This window comes from Pistacia vera, unplaced genomic scaffold, assembly GCF_008641045.1.
Source record: "Pistacia vera cultivar Batoury unplaced genomic scaffold, PisVer_v2 Contig485, whole genome shotgun sequence".
NCBI lineage: Eukaryota > Viridiplantae > Streptophyta > Magnoliopsida > Sapindales > Anacardiaceae > Pistacia > Pistacia vera.
The window spans coordinates 611040-626474 of record NW_022196318.1 but is presented as its reverse complement, the minus strand read 5'-3'; the positions used below and the strand labels follow the sequence as shown (position 1 = coordinate 626474).

Below are 15435 nucleotides of genomic sequence, written 5' to 3'. Positions count from 1 at the left end.
GCATCGTGTCATCGGGGATTTTTCTTTAATTAACTTTTATTATTATTATTTATTTTTTTTCTGGTTTTAATCAATTTTTTTTTTTTATCATGAGGTGTTTGCTAATCGTACTCTTAAAAAGATGGCTACAATGTCTTTCGATGAAGAAGCTTTGTGTATTTGGTACAGTGATACGGGTAGAGCTTTTGAGCTCAAATCTGGAATGATTCATCTTTAACCTACTTTTCGAGGATTAGTAGGAGAGGATCCAAGCAAGCATCTTAAGGAGTTCCATGTGGTGTGTTCAAGCATGAAACCAAGTGGCTTTACTGAAGAGCAAGTTAAGCTTAGGGCATTGCCATTCTCTTTAGTGGATAGCGCTAAGGAGTGGTTTTACTATCTTCCATCCAAAACCATTAATAGTTGGAATGAAATGAAGAGACTCTTTTTGGAGAAATATTTTCCAGCATCTAGAGCTGCCCTCATTAGGAAGCAAATTTGTGGGATTCGGCAATAAAATGGGGAGACCTTATATGAGTATTGGGAGAGATTCAAGAAACTCTATGCAAGTTGCCCTCACCATCAAATAAGTGAGCAACTTCTACTCCAATACTTTTATGAAGGAATAATTCCTATAGCGAGAAACATGATTGACGCAACAAGTGGTGGAGCTTTGGTTAATAAAACTCTTGAGCATGCAAGAAATTTAATTGCAACTATGGCTACGAATTCTCAACAATTTGGTGTCTGCTCTGATCCACCACCAAGGGAGGTAAATGAAGTGGGAATTTCCTATAATATTGAACAACAATTGAGTACCTTGACTGCACTTGTGCAACAATTGGCAGTAGGACGAGTTGAACCATGTGAGATATACTTTACAGTTGGACATCTTATAGACATGTGCCCTACTCTTCAAGATTTTGTTGTGGGAGGATTTCAAGGACAACAAAGGCAAAGGTATGACCCCCTCTTAAACACCTACAATTCAGGATGGAGGGATTACCCCTACCTTAGCTATTTGGGAAACTACCAAGCTACTAGGCCTAAGAATCTACCAGGTTTTCCTTATCCAATAATATTACAACCTTATCAAGTAAGGCCACAAAATGCTCCCCCACCTCAAGGCAAGTCTCTAGAAGAATTAGTAAATTCTTTAGCCTCTAACACTCTCAAGTTCCAACAAGCAACGAAGACATCGATCAAGAACCTTGAGAAACAAGTTAGCCAATTGGCTACTACCATTGGAAGACTGGAGGCACAAGGATCTATTAAACTTCCGTCCCAACCTGTGGTTAATCCTAAGGAGAATGTTAGTGCCATATCATTCTTAAGTGGGACACAATTCAAAGAAGCTCACAAGAAATTGATCAATACCAAAGAGACTAAGGATGAGTTGATTCAAGATGAAGCGAAAAAGTCCAATAATGAGGGAGATAGGGCGATTGACTTCAAAGAAGCAAAACAATCACCTAAGCAAACGTTTGAGCTCAAGAGTAAAGATTTGTTGGATGTTGCAATACAGAATGGTTCGGTAATTGAGGAACAAAAAAAGTCTACAGGAGACATTGACATGGGAAGGGAAATATAAGAGATTGTCGCATTATGTGATTTTCTTCTGAAAATAAAGACAAGGTATAATCTTTCCTATATTTCTCTTCCCATATTTAATGCGAAGCTTCTACCTTCCATTGTGCATGCCCCTACTTTAGAGCTTAGACCTCCTCCAGAACACTTTAAATACAAGAGAGAATATGGTTGAGAAAGTGATGATATCGGACTAAGGACATTAAACCAAGTGCTATATGGGAGGCAACCCACTGATTTTTATTTTTTATTTTTTTTCTTTTCCCTTTTCATTTTTTTAAAGATGTTGTTTAGTTTGTGTTTTGTTACTCTAATTCATATATTTAACTAGTGATGTGTGTTGCCAATGAGGTACACCATGAGTTTCTTTGTTTTGATAGTATTTGATATAGTTGATGGAACAAAACAAGAGTGGTGATCGAACTTTCATGCGTCTTCTCACTAAGATATTAAAAAGTGGGATAACTTTTCTTTTCCTTCTCTTTTTTCTTTTGCTACATTGGGGACAATCCATATATTAAAAGAGGGAAAGGGGGGGGGGGGGGGGGGGTGGTCATTGAATTGAACCTAGTTATTTATTTATTTTTGTTAAAGTTATGAATTTGGGTAATTTTTTTTGTTTTTTTTTTTGTTTTTGCAGGTTTTTAGGATTAATTATTTAGTTTTTTGGATTAATTTGTATGTCAATGATATGATTATAATTGTGATAACATATAATGTTTAGAAGACATTAAATGTTGCTTAGGTTTAAAGGTAATTTCAAATTATTGGTTTCGTTTAGTTTGAGACTCTCATGCTATGTGGTATGATTTGGTTTGTTAGTCTTAAGGCTTGGTGATGTTTATTATGTGTGAATTTCATAGGCATTTTTGCGATCTCAACAAATTTTAGAACTCACTTGATAACTACTTAAGGTGAAATCCTAGAATGAACATTACTTAGGATATTATTTAGGCTATCTTTGGATTGTTTGAGCCTTTCAAGTCAACTCTTTATTTAATTATTGCTAGTTACCCCTTTGAGCCATTATTAAATACATTTTTTTAGCCTTGATTTTCTTTCATGAAACCTACATTACCCACCATTATTTTGAGCCAAAAACAAATTCCTACCCTTCAATATTTAGGAGACTTAGTCTAAGCACAAGTTTGGTGAGAGTAATTAGAGGAGTAAGGGTGGAAGTTTGCGAAAATTGTCAATTTATTCCAAATGTGTTCAAAAGAATAGGTTGGGGGTTGTGGACTGCTTTTTAATCAAGGTGTGGGATAGCATTTTTAGCTTTCTTTTCTTTCTTCTGAATGAAAAAAAATAAAAATAAAGAAAGAACATTGCCATTTTTGTTAAAAATTATGGCAATAGAAAAAAAAGGAAGAATAAAAAAAAGCAAAAAAAGAGGAGAAGAAAAAAAAAGGCAAAGAAAAAGGAAAATATTGAGAAATATTGCAAAGTATGAATGATGCAATAAATTTGTTTATCTTGTGAGAAATTTTGATGAAGGGTGAGAAGTTGGGTGTCAAGGAGAATGATGTGATGAGTGAATGAAAGCGTTTAAAAGAAATAGGATTGAGTCTCTTATTTTTGCTTATCCTTTCTGTTCTTTCATAACCTCATAACGTAGCCTAACGTTACAAGCTTAATAAAGACCTATTGATCCAAGGTAGTGTGTCATTCTACATTAGTGGAGAGTAGATTGAAAAGTGAGCCTTTGGAATTTGATTCTATAAATTATATTCTATTTTTCAAAGTTTGTGAAGTTTGTGCATGCAATCATCTGGGTTATGGGATTATTAGGTTTGTGGTTTGTTGGATCTGTGAGAGCGGATAACAAAAATGGAATTGATGTCTGAATTATCTTTTGGCTTGGGTGATATTTAATTATTCTTGATGTTAAGTGTTGTATGCAATTTTTTTTTTTATACGAATGTGTATCCGGAAACTAATGTTTTGTTTTGTTTTGTTTTGTTTTTTTTGAGTCTAGGTTAGGTTTAGTAGAATGTTTGTGGGTATCATCACTGGAAACCCTCACAAGACTATAACTTGTCCAACTAGGGCCACCTAGGGGTTTAAAGGGTTATTGCATATGCTAAATATAACCGTGACAATCTACGAAAGTGATTTAGGTTAATTTAGGATTAGATTTTAATTTGCTTTTAGGCTAGAAGACATCTTTAGATCACTTATCTTGCTAGAGACTAGCAAGAATCTGGTTGGGGGTTGTGATAAGTACTTGAAAATGCACTTATACTCAGTGATTTATAGGTATCGTTTGTGGGAAATTAGGGTTAATTTGCATGAATTAACTTAATTGTTTCATAAATGCGCTTTTTGGGATCATGAGTATTTTTGTTATGTTTTTAGGACATAAAAACTTAAAAATAATATTCAGATGAAAGACGACGTTGGCAAGAGAATTTTTTATTACTAGAAACACACGGTTCGAGAATCAGAGTTGAAATGAGGAAGATGTAGCGTATTTAACATGGAACACGAAATCTGGAAAATGCTCCACTTTTGAATATGCTTGGATATTGCAACGATAATGTGAGCTGTAGACCTCCGATTTGGTTGATTCTTGGACCATTGCTTATGACTTCTTCATATTATGACTTTTTCATGTTCAAATTGGAAGATCTTTTGGCGCCATGGCATTCAGATTCTGGTTTGGAAAAAGCTTGTCTAGGAGGCATAAATTCGTGAAGCTTCCACAAATTCGTAATTGTGGAGCCATACCATATATATTTGTGAAGCTCTGGAAGTCTAGTTTATGTATAATTTTATGGTTTTTTATTCTAAGTTTTCTAGAAGAAGATATTCCAGTTTTAGTACTAGAGGGTCAATGCAGGAATCCTAATTCTACATGGATTCTATCTAGCCTAATCCGAATTTGATTCTCCTTTTTTGTATAGGACTATCCCACTAATTTTTCCACAACTTTAGCACTATAAAAGAACGTCTTTAGGTATTTTTAGATAGAGAGAGAATGGAGAGAAAAAAAAATACACAATAATGTAGAGAGGAAGAGAGATTGAAAGAAGCTTGGAGAAGAAGAATTGGAGGAGATCATCATTAACTCCATTAATCCATCCAAGTTTTACTAAGTTTTTGTTCTCCTTTTTTATTATTTGTTATCAATAATATGATGATGTTTTTGTTTTTATTCATTGATAACTAATTCTTTTGTGATTGAGGGTAATTTCAATACCCTAGACATGTCTTGTGATTAATAAAATTTGAATCTTTTTATCTTTTGATCCCTCTTGATTATGTGATTTTATTCTTTGAGAATAGGGTTTATATAGATTGTCTTAATTGTTTAAGTGCACAATTAAATAGTTAGGATTAATTTATTATTGCCAATTTAGGTTGTTTAGTACATAATCACTTTATTAATCTAAATAACTAGTGGTAAAATGTATGCTTGCATGCATTGGGGGTAATCACTCAAGATAACTAAATTGGCCATATGAGTTTAGCCTTGATTCAGTAGGTCTCTCGCATCTTAATGCTTTTATTACTTTGAATCCAGAGATCGTATCCTAGGTTATTTAATAAATAGGGAATTGGGTGACGACCGTGTCTAATCCAACAACTCAGTAAAGAGAGATGAAACTTATTAACGTTTGATATTTTCTGAGCTGATGTAATCAAAAGGGTAGAAAGTTAAAGAGTGCTTTTATTGATTTGCATTACATGTTTAGTGGTGGCAAATGATCCTTCAATTCAATTTATCTCATACTTTCTCACTTATATAATTATGTTACTTGTTTTTAGTTAGTTGTTTAAATAGTTGTTTATAATTTTCTGTTTAATCATAGAAACCCAACCCCCTGTTTAATCATAGAAACCCCCTGTTTAAGTAGGTAATTAGTTAATTAGAAAAGTCTTATGTGGGAAAGACCCTTACTTGCTCTATACTGCGACAAGACATTGCAATAGATTTTAAATGAGGTAAAATTAGGTGTTGCTTTTGTATGCATCACTCATGTACTTAGGATAATTGGGTATATTGAGAGGCTTGAGACTTTGGGTTTTGGTTTGGACAATGACTTAGCAATTGACTTAGTCTTGCAGTCCTTACCTTATTTGTTAGTAAACAATCCAGCTATGCTGCGGAAAACAAAAATATTTACAACATAGATTGTTCTATAGAACCAAGATCATGGCACAAATTTACAGTTTATATATAAAATAAGAATTTGCAGAAAAAATCAGTTTAGAGTTTAAGAAATCATACGCAAGTTTGGAGGCTCCTCCAACTTGTCTCTGAGCGTATTTTGCTACCGACCCAAGTGTAGGATCGAATTAGTGTAGTTCACACGAAGATAACCTCAAGGAACTAAAGAGGGATTTGCTAGATCCTCTTTAGCCTTTAAGAACCAAGAAGAAAAATCGAAGTAATTTGATTCAAGCAAAAATGCAATCTAGCGTGGAGAGTGTTTCAAGGGGCTGAAGTGTTTTTTTTTTTCTTTTTTTCAATGAATCAAATGAGTGAATGAATATTTCTAATCTAATTCCCCAAAAAAAAAAAAAAAAAACTTACACTTATATAGTGCAAGTGTAATTGCCCTATTCCCTTATGGAATAGGCTTGGGCTCCAACCCAAATGTAATGACTTTTTTCTGCTAGTATGCTCAAAAAGTACACTTAATAAAAATAGATGTATACTTAATAGAAAGTAGTTGGGCCCAAATTTTTCTTTACTTAATATATACATTCGTTACATAGTACAAAATAACATGTACAAAAACTATCCAAATGGTGGACAGTGTAGCCATTTCTCTCCGCTTGCCGATGTCCATCCGACTGCATCCTTACCTATTTCTTGCAAAAACATAGAAGACAACGGGGTGAGCACAAAAATGCTTAGTAAGTAAACCCTCTACACCGCTATCCCCGTGCACCACTCTTTAATTCTTTCCTTATTCTGCTCTTTTTCTTTTTCTTTCTCTCTTGTTCTTTCTATTTTCTTCTTTGTTTCTATTTCTTATGGTTCTTTTCTACTACTCTCTTTCTCTGTTATTCTCACAAATCATGATAGAAATCATGAATAAATGCATAAATGTGATGCACATGTAGTAATGCATAGGAATGCATTCTCTTTCTTCTCTTTTGTTTTTCTTATTCTGTTTTCTATTTTATGCATTGCTTTTCTTTTTATTATGTTCTTTCTTTTCTTTCTCATGCTTTCTCATTCTTATTCTTTCTTATTCTGTGCCGAATGGACTTGGTTGATGCGTGGATTCGGAACCCTTGGCCATGTGAGTGTATTCTCTCTCTCGAGTATAGCCCTTATCCGCATGCACTCTCACGGGCTATGCCAATTCTTCTTCTTATTCTCAGGCCGCTTACTGGAGGCGGCGTACATGCAGGGATATTCTGCTCATCACTCACGGGTTCCCCATCGCACAACCTATTCTATTTTCTCTTCTTTAGCACTTTTCTTTATTTTATTCTCTAGTGCTTATGCTTTCTTTCTCTTTACTCTTAGAGTGCTTTATTCTTTCTTTTCATGATTCTTTCTTAAGTTATAACACATATATAAATATATGCGCATGGATGGCTCATGCTTAGAATTCTTTCTTAAATGCACTCATGAAATACACATATGCAATGTTGCATAAAATTAAAGTTCTCTACTCATACTCATGCTTCCCTTAGGCATTTCATGAAACAATAAGCATGCATACATAAACTCTACTTTAACTATACTTCTACTTCTTTCTTAAACCATCCAAAATTGGAGTAAAACTTCCTTGAGTCATCACAAATCCTGCCAAGGAAACACACTCCAAATACTCTTCTCAAATTCTTTCTAAATCCATTCAAACTTCCATCAAATTCTATCAACACAACCAACCCTTCTCATGGTGGAAAACCAACTATGAACCATCATCAAACTCAATAACAATTCCATCTACTCATCTCAAGCATAAAGAACTCAAGCAAGATTCATATAAACAATATCTACACATCATTCAATCACTTAAATCTTAACTTAGATGGATTTACTTACCTTATGCTTGAGTAGTTTCCACTAAAGCTCTCTACTCTTGTTGGGCTCAAGCTTCCTCTTAAACCTTAAGCATAAACTTAATAAGGATTCAACTCTTGCATAAATAAAATTCATATCTAGAGCAAGGATTCTTACCTCTTGTTGCTTAGGATCAGCTCCTTATTAATTTCTAACCAAAAGCCCTCAAAATCCTTGGAAGATTGAGTGAAAAAGTTGAGAGAAAAATGAAGGATGGAAGTGGCGGCGGAAGAAAACAAATGAGGGGGTTTATAAGACTAAACCCTTAATAACTCATATTATAAGCACTCTTTCCCATTTTACACTTACACTTTCTTAGAAATTCTAACTTTGCCCTTTAATTCTTTGCACTCACAATTCTAACTCTAATGTATTCTCCATGAAATTTTCTTACATTTCACTCCCCACTTTTCTTGCTAATTAGGGGTAAAATGGTCACTTTGGCCCTTTGGAAAATTCTCTAGAAGCTTCACAAAGAATTTCAGCCGGTTCTTTGTCGCGGCAAAGACTGTTTCTTCGCCCCGACAAATAATTATAGAACCTACGTCGCCGCGTGGAAGATTCTTTTTCACCCCGACAAAGTCTGTAACTCCAATTTTTGCCAAGTCTTCACCAATTTCAGGGCAACCACTCCACCAAACTAACATATCATTTCAATTTAGGGCCAATCAAGCAATGTTAACACCATACAAGCTTAACTAAGGGCAATCAATCAACATTAAAGGAAAAAAAAGAACAAACATGAGCTACATACCTCAAGTGGGCGTTACACCAAACACCCCTTGTATCCAAACATTTCCATTTAGATATTTTAATTTTAATTTATCATTATCTCAATTAAATTAAATTAATATATATTTATAATATATATTAACATTTAACAATAATGATAATTTATTTAAATATATGTGAACACATATTTAAACGTAATCTCACTTATTTAATTTTAATATCAAATTAAATAAAGGCTACGACCTCAGCAAATTTAATTCCACTGTGAAATTACCAAAATACCCTTTCGCCTAAAAAGACGAAAAACGCCCTTCTTCTAAACTAGTTTTTAAATTATCTTCTATGTGTGTGACCCATAAGCTCCTCATCATACCGGTAGTGTATAGTATCCGATTAACACCAATTAATCGTCTCACTGCACATAGACCAAGATTGGCCCTTAGCAAGGCATTATGGCCACCAATAGATTCAGATTCAGCAAAGTAGCTACCTGTCAACAATATGGTTACTGTGTAATCTGATCATTTCATCATCCGTTATCTCGATGAGATCGAGACATAGAAATAGTGTCAACTTCGGTTACTTTCGATATTGTGTATTCAGTTACTAGACCAATGACCTGTATTATAAATTGGATAGAGCAACAACTTAATCCCACTGTGGCAACAATTTTTGTAACGCCCCATTTGAGGTACGTAGCTAATTTATGATGCATTGTTTGGATATTTATTGTTTTGCTCTCAATTGAGTTAATATGTTGTTATTTTTGGTTGGTTGGCCCTTGGTTGAATTAATGTGTTGGTTTGGTTGAGTGTTTGCCCTGAAATTGGTTAAGACTTGGCGAATGTTGGAAGTACAGTCTTCGCCAAGGCGAGGAATAGTCTTCACCGCGGCGACGTAGCCCCTGTATTTCTTTGCCGGGGCGAAGAAAGAAACTTTACCTCGGCGAAGCCTGGCTGAAAAGTTGGGTGAAGTTTCTAGAGAATTTTCCATAGGGGCAAATGACCATTCTACCCTAATTAGCAGGAAAAGTGGGGAGTAAAATGCAAGAAAATTTCATGGAGAATATGTTAAAGTTGGGGGTGTGAGTGCAAGGAATTAAAGGACAAAGTTGGAATTTCCAAGAAAGAGCAAGGGCAAAATGGGAATGCATGTGTAAATTATGAGCTAAAAAGGGATTAAGCTTGGTAAACCCTTCATTTCATCACTTCCACTGCCATTCCCATTCATCATTTCCTCTCAGCTCTTCATTAACTCTTTCAAGGATTTTAAAGGGTTTTTTTAGTAGTTTGGGTAGAGAATTAATCTAAAGCATCCTGAGGTAAGGATTCTTGCTTTAGATGTGAAATTTATCTATAGATGTGTTGAAGTCTTATAGTATGTTGTTAAAGTTGTAGAGAAAAGGCCATCTACCAAAGGAAAAGAGAAGTGCTAGTGGAATCACTCCACCACAAAGTAAGTAAATCCAACCCAAGTTAAAGTTTAAGAAATCTTTGAGTAGAGATTTTCTTTATGCATGTATGTATTATGCTTGTTGAGAGTTGAGATGAGATGAGTAGAGAGAAGTATTTTTATGTGTGAAGAGAGAGTGAAGTTGAGTTGAAGTTGGAGAGGTTTTGTGTAAACCATTTTGGGAGTGTTTTCCTTGACAGGAATTATGGCTATACGAGGGAGTTCTCTCCCATTTTGGATGGTTAAAGGGAAGAGTAGAATTATAGATAAAGTAGAGTTTTTGCATGCACATGAGTTGTTTGATGAAATGCCTAAGAGAAGTATGAGCATGAGTAGTAAACCTTAATTCTAGCAACATTGCATAATGGCATTTCAAGAGTGCATTAATGAGCATGAACATAACATATGCATTATTTGTGCATTTGAGAAGTAGCTTGAGAAAGAGTAGAGAATTTTGAGTATAAGCTGCTTTAAGAGTAAAGAGAAAGAGAGAATGAGCACTAGAGCACAAAAAGAGAGTACTGATAAAGAAGAGAATATAGTAGGTTGTGCGATAGGGAACCTGTGAGTGATGAGTAGAGGTCACGAAGAGTGGAACACCAGGTTCTAGCCGTGCCTCCGATAAGATGGGGTTGTGACAGTCATGAAGAGTGGAACACCAACTTTCAGCCGTACCTCTGGTAAGACGGGGCCGTGACATTCAAGAGAGAGAGAGAATATGTAATCACATGGCCAAGGGTTCCGAATCCATGCATAACCGAGTCCAATCGGCAGAGAATGAGTAAAAGTTACAAAGAGTGGGATAAGTTCTCGGCCATGCCTCTGGTAAGATGGGGCCGTGACATTTAAGTGAGAAAGAATGAGAAAACATGAGAAAGAACAGAGAGAGAAAAGTAGAAGTCACGAAGAGTGGGATGAGTCCCAGTCGTGCCTCCAGTAAGATGGGGCCGTGACATCCAAAGAGAGAGTTAGTGGAAAAGAAATGTGAGAAGAGAAACAAATAGAAAAATGTGAGAGTAATGTAAGGAAAGAATTAAGAGATGAGTTATGGGGATAGAGTAGTAGATGATTTACTTACTAAGCATTATTTGTGCTCACCCCGTTGTTCTTTTATGTTTTTGCAGGATCTAGGTGAGGACGCAGTCAGATGGATGTCGGCAAGCGAGGAGCAATAGCTACACTGTCCACCACATTTTTGATGACTTATGTACATGATACTAATTTTGTGTAAAGAATATGTATTGTATAACAAAAAAAAAAAGAAAAAAAAAAAAAAAGAGAACAATCTGGGCCCAACTACTTTTGCTAATATACATGTATTTTATTATATGTATTTCTATAAGTATTTTAGTATAAAGCAATTGTTACAGTTTTAGTGCCATTGCCATTTACTAAATTGCACCGTGAGATAACTTCTCCCATACTCGGGAGTGATGAATCCTCTGTTTATCCACCATAGTCTTGATACACTCATTAATGCAGCCAATCACCACCGTATTGACAGCTCTGAAAATAATTGCGTTAGACTAGTGTCAAACTACACCAATCGTTGCACAAGGCGCTTCAGAGATCTCAAGTCTAAGGATCACATGCACCACCATTCGTTAGAAGATTTGTCCCATAGACACTAGGGTTACCATCCATATGGAATCCTCTGGTGGGTCAGTCCAGTGAACTTGCCTATAGCAAGCACCTATGTGTTGCACCAGGTTGTCACCAAACAACCTTGACAAGTGAGATCAGTCACTGCCTTTCGACAGGGTCATTCAACACTATGATAGCCTTATCGTATTATCTATGCACTTACTTCAGAATAATACTAGGGCTACGGACGTTTCTAGAATGGCCACCATATGTGCTCGTAGGGTTCTCACTATCAAGATTTGAAACACTTGATACCCTCATCATGGTTCTACCATTCTAAGGACATCTATCAATACATACAATGATGATTTATGCGATATAGTATAAAATGCCTTTTATTGATCAATGAACATTATTACAAAGAGTCAATTCTACAATAATTGATTGGCTCTAGGGCATCTACTCTAACATTATTATTACTCTTAGTTCATGGATAATATGAACACGAATGAGAAGACTCTCCATGAGCTCTAAACTATTTTAAGGGTTGTAGAGCAAGACAATAAAAGGTCCAAACCAGTGTTGATAATTGACGTTGACATTGGTGAAAGGAAGAACAAAGGCAAAAATAAGGCTAAGGCAAAATCCAAGTCCAAGCCCAAATCCTAAGATACTCTGAAGCCTGTGGGAGGGGTTAGTAAAGATGGGAAGGTTGTTTCCTTCTACTATGGCTAGCCTAGCCATTGGAGGAAACATTGCAAGGCCTTCCTCAAGAAGAAGTCGAAAGCTTCCATATCAGGTATGCTAATTATTGAGTTTAACCTATCTCCTGCTACATCTTGTGTCATTAACACTAGATGTGGTTCTCACGTTTTACCAATGTGCAGAGACTATCATAGAGTAGATAGTGTTAGTGAACGACCCACTTACGCAGCGGAAAACAAAAACACAAATGACATGGATCGTTCCTTGAACCAAGATCCGAGTATAATATCACAGTTTATACAGTATATAAATTAAATCTGTAGAAAATAAGATTCCATGTTCAAGAAACATACGCACGTTTGGAGGCTTCTCCAAGTTGTCTTTGAACATATTTTGCCACCGACCCAAGTGTAGGATCGAACCGACGTAATCCACACGAAGATAATCGCAAGGAACTAAGGAGGGATTTGCTAGATCCTCCTTAGCCTTAAGAAACAAGAAGAAAAAATCAAAGAAGAACTTTGATTGCAAAAGCAAAAGTGGCGTGAGAGTGTGTTTAGGGGCTGGAGAGATTTTCTCTCAAATGAAAAAGTAATCAATGAATAAAATGATTTCACACACTTTTGCAATTAACACTTTTTCTTTTATAGTCTTAGTTTACTTGCCGTATTCCCATATGGAATAGGCTTGGGCTCCAACCCAAACACCCCATGTTTCCAAACACCCCCTAATTAGATAATTATTTTATTTCATCATTATCTTAAATTAAAATCAATTAATATATATTTAATATATATATAAACATTTAACAATAATGATAATTTATTTAAATATATGCGAACACATATTTAAACGTAATTTCACTTATTTAATTTTTCTAATAAATTAAATAAAGGCTACGACCTTAGCAAATTTAATTGCACTGTGAAATTACCAAAATACCCTTTCGCCCGATGAAAATGCCATTCTTTCTTCATGGCTCTTAAATTATCTTCTATGTGTGTGACCCATAGGCTCCTCATCATACCGGCAGTGTATAGTATCGCGATTAACACCAATTAATAAAAAAAAAATACACAGACCAAGATTGGTCCCTAGCAAGGCATTATGGCCACCCGATAGATTCAGATTCAGCAAAGTAGCTACCTGTCAATGATATGGTTACCGTACAATTCGATCCTTTCATCATACTGTATCTTGACAAGACGAAGGCATAGAAATAATGTCAACCTCTGGTTACTCTCGATATTATGTATTCAGTTTCTGGACCAAAGACCTGTATTATAAACCGGATAGAGCAACAACTCGATTCCACTGTGGCCATAATTTTAGTGTCATTGCCATACATTGAATTGCACCATGAGATAACTTCTTCTGTACTCGGGAGTGATGAATCCTCTGTCAATCCACCATAGTCTTGATACACTCTTTGATGCAGCCAATCACCACCGTATTGACAGCTCTGAATAGAACTGCATTAGGCTAGTGTCAAACTGCACCAATCGGTGCACAAGGCACTCTGGTGATCTCAAATCTAAGGATCACATGTACCACCATTCGTTAGAGGATTTGTTCCATAGACACTAGGGTTACCATCCATATGGAATCCTCTGGTGGGTCAGTCCAGTGAACTTGCTACGGTGTATTCACCTACAGTAAGCACCTATGTGTTGCACCAGGTTGTCACCAAACAACCTTGACAAGTGAGATCAGTCATTGCCTTCCGATAGGGTCGTTCAACACTATGATAGCCTTACCGTATTATCCGTGCCCTTACTTCAGAATAATACTGGGGCTACGGATGTTTCTAGAATGGCCACCATATGTGCTCATAGGGTTCTCACTATTAAGATTTGAAACACTTAATACCCTCGTCACGGTTCTACCATTCTAAGGACATATATCAAAACATATTGCAATAATAATGATTTATGCGATATAGAATAAAATGCCTTTTATTGATTAATGAACATTATTACAAAGAGTCAATTCTACAATAATTGATTGGCTCTAGGGCACCTACTCCAACAGATAAATCACCAAAGGAGAGGTGAACGTATAAGTTGGATATGTAGTACACATTGCTACATTAGCTGTAGGGACCTATTGTTTATCTTTGCCTGCGGTTTTGATCTCAAAACTTATAGTGGACAATTTTGTTCAACCAGTTTCAAAGAATTTTGTTTCTGTGTCCACTTTGGACAAATGAGAATATTGTTTTGATTACTAATGGATTGTTGTCTTTTACTATAAATAATATTCTTTATGGAATTGTTTAATAATAGTTTATAAGCTCTTAGATTAAACAATAAGGAAGTTTTCAAAGTAATAACTATGCCAAGTATGGCAGATTAAGTCAAACATACCTTATTCTGGGGCTATGCTCTAGAGGCTGCAAATCACATACTAAACCGCATGATGTCAAAGTCAATAAATAAGACTCTATATGAACTATGAAATGGGTTTAAACCCATATAGTCTTATTTGAGAATTTGGGGTTACGAAGCTTATCTCAAGAAATTGATGTCAAATAAGCTTGCCTCAAAATAAGAAAAATGTATCTTTGTGGGATATCCTAAGGAAACTGAAGGATACTACTTCTACCATCCAGAAGAGCACAAAGTATTTGTTGCTCATGTTGGGGTCTTCTTGGAGAATGAATTTCCTCAAAGAAGGACTAGTGGAAGGAAGATAGAACTCAATGTAGTTCTAATTCCACAAGATATATTAGACGAATAACAAGTTGATGTGCCACAAGAAATGGTTGAACATCGTGAGCAGGTTATTCCATAGCACATGGAACAAAGTGAACCACCTTTAACTACATAAGAGCTATGTGGATTTGGTAAAGTATGTTGCGAGCCTAGGGGTTTTGGATTTCTCGTGATTGAACATGACAATGTATTGGTCTAACAAGACGATTTACCTATAATCTACATTGATTTTGTATTGAATCCAGATTCTGCTAAATGGCTTGAAGCCATAAATCTGAGATGGACTCCATGTACCATAACCAAGTATGGACTCTAGTGGGTTCACCTAAAGGGGTAAAACCTAGAGGGCGTAAGTGGGTCTTCAAGAAGAAGATTGATGTGTATGGTAACGTGCATGCCTATAAAGTACGGTTGGTTGCCAAAGGTTTCAAACATAAACATGGCATCGACTATGATGAAACCTTTTTGCCAATTGAGATGCTTGAATCCATTTGGATTTTACTTGCATTTGCTGCATATCATGATTACGAAATTTGGTAGATGGATGTCAAAGCTGCTTTCCTGAATGGAAACCTTGTAGAGGATGTTTATATGACACAACCCAATGGTTTCATTCTTGAAGAGAAAGTTGGTAAGATATGCAAGTTGCAG

The 15435-nt window shown here is 35.7% G+C and overlaps 1 non-coding gene across 1 annotated transcript; it reads right to left on the bottom strand.

Moving 5' to 3' along the window:
- Nucleotides 1–463: 463 nt before the first annotated feature.
- On the bottom strand, nucleotides 464–567 carry LOC116146955. The gene has a single exon (XR_004130588.1). It is a non-coding gene; the product is annotated as a small nucleolar RNA R71 (small nucleolar RNA).
- Nucleotides 568–15435: the final 14868 nt, after the last annotated feature.